At 48.5% G+C, this 2,500-nt stretch overlaps 1 pseudogene; it reads left to right on the forward strand.

The window, feature by feature from the left end:
• LOC143039195 (uncharacterized) overlaps window positions 1–2,500 on the forward strand; it is a 3,179-nt pseudogene that overhangs the window by 86 nt on the left and 593 nt on the right.

Raw genomic sequence — 2,500 nt, forward strand, 5'->3', positions numbered from 1 at the left:
GTGGTCTTGTGAGTGAGAGAGACGTAGAAGAGGGAAGTGATCCCACGAACTTGAGGCCGGTGGACGAAAGCCCACGTCATCAAGAACAGCAGGGTGAGAGAGAGGAGGGCAGGTTCTGGCAGACATGGCAGCAGCCCAGGGCTAAGGAGTGGCTGAACGACGCCTACAACAGGATACTTGCCTTCTCTCCAGGAAACCTCTTCACCCCGCCTAAATGCAATGCATCCAAAGGCCTAATAGAGGAAATGACCCATCTATTAAGAGCATATATAAATTCATCTCCCTACGCCCCCATGGTATTCAAAACGCTAGCTATCCTTCCGCACCTTACATGTCAGAGGACCCACAGAAAATCTAAGCACTCTGAGAACATCCAGGCATTGCAACGGAGGATGGAAAAGTGGGAAAAGGGAGAAGTGGAGCAACTGTTGATGGAAGCAGAGGCCATCCAAGGTAAACTCTACAAGGGTGTCAACAGAAAGAAAAATCTAGAAGACAAAGCCAGAAACTTTGCAGATAAGATGAGGCATGGAAAGGTCGCGGCTGCCATGAGGTCGCTCGCAGGGGAGAGTGAAGATCCTGGAGTTCTATCCCTAAACGAGGAAACGCTAAAGATCCTGAAAGAAAAACACCCAAAAGCAAGACCAGCAAACCTGGAGTCTAAATTCAGTGGCGACTACCTTCCACCCCACGAGGTAGTCTTTGACAGCATCACAAGAGGAAGGATCTGGAACCTTGCTCTACACACCCAGGGAGCGGCGGGACCATCGGGCCTAGATGCGTCTGGATGGAAATGTCTCCTTAGCACCAGCCTATTTGGAACGGCAGCGGGGAGTCTGCAGGAGGCCATCGCTGGTTTGGCAAAGAAACTGGCGACTGAGGACTGCCAGCACTTGGAGGCATACACAGCGTGCAGACTTATCCCGCTGGATAAGAAACCTGGCTGTCGTCCGATTGGTATAGGCGAGGTGCTGCGAAGAATAGTAAGAAAAGCCATCATGGAAGTCGCGAAGGACGAAGTGCGAGAAGCGGATGGCATCCTTTAGGTGTGTGCGGGGCAACAGTCGGGTTCAGAGTCAGAAGTCCAAGCCATGAGGAAAATATTCGAGGAACCGGAATGCGAAGCAGTCCTATTAGTCGATGCATCAAACGCATTCAACAACTTGAATAGAGAGGCTACAATACACAACATCAAAATTAAATGCCCAATATTGGCCAGGTATGTGGAGAACACATACAGAGAACCTGCAAAGCTATTTGTCACCAACAGGTTTGAGAAAAAAGAAACGAAAGTGGAGATCATCAAATCTGCGGAAGGAACCACTCAGGGAGACCCGGTGGCCATGGCTATGTACGCGCTCGGTCTTATGCACCTGCAACAGAAGATACAATATGAGGACACCATGGTCAAACAGGTAGCATATGCAGATGATCTCACGGGGGCAGGAAAAGTAGCTGACCTAAAAAAGTGGTGGGATCTGGTGTTGGCACACGGCCCGGGCTTGGGTTACATTCCGAATGCAAAGAAGTCTGTCCTCATAGTGAAACCAGAGCACTTTGACAATGCCAAAATCCTCTTTGAGAACAGTGAAGTGAAGGTAACAAAAGAGGGGGAAAGACATCTCGGTGCAGTGATCGGCTCAGAATCTTTTAAAAAGTAATATATTGAAAAGAAAGTTAACGATTGGGTGGCGGAAGTTAGGCTCCTAGCTAACTTTGCAAAGACCGAACCGCAGGCGGCATATGCCGCATTCATATATGGGGTTAAACATAAGTGGAACTACATATTAAGGACGGTACCGAACATCACCGACCTATTAGGACCCCTTGAAGAAGCCATTAGAAACGAGCTAGTACCGGTCATCACCAACGGACGGACATTAAACGAAGAGGAAAGAAAACTCATTGAAGTTCCACCTAGAATGGGAGGGCTAGGCATCTCCAACCCGCTAAACCTAGCCAAAATAGAACACCAAAACTCTATGAAACTCACGTCCTCCCTGACAAACAACATCGTGTCACAAGATCAACGGAAGGAGACTAACATGGAGGAGATCAGAGAAATTAGAAGAAACATTTCAAAGGGAAGGGAGGAGAGGCAGAAGGAGGAACTTCAAGCACTTCTAGCTCGGGTATCGAATTGTATGAAAAGAAAGATATCATTGGCGCAGGAAGTTGGGGCGTCAAATTGGCTGACAGCACTACCAATCAGGGCAAAGGGATTCACCTTAAACAAAAGAGAATTCACGGATGCCATTGCCCTGAGGTATGGATGGCCATTGGGAGGGCTGCCTAACAGATGCTCCTGTGGTGCACAGTTTACACCGGACCATGCGATGATATGCAAGCAGGGTGGATTCATTTGCATGCGACATGATGAGGTAAGAGATCTCACTGCCCAAATGCTTCAGGAGGTGTGCAAGGATGTGACTATCGAACCAACATTACTTCCACTAGGAGGGGAGAACTTCAGATACCGCACGTCCAACACATCAGATGA

Source organism: Oratosquilla oratoria, chromosome 26 (assembly GCF_046742065.1).
Source record: "Oratosquilla oratoria isolate Oo_2021 chromosome 26, ASM4674206v1, whole genome shotgun sequence".
In the NCBI taxonomy this organism is placed as follows: domain Eukaryota; kingdom Metazoa; phylum Arthropoda; class Malacostraca; order Stomatopoda; family Squillidae; genus Oratosquilla; species Oratosquilla oratoria.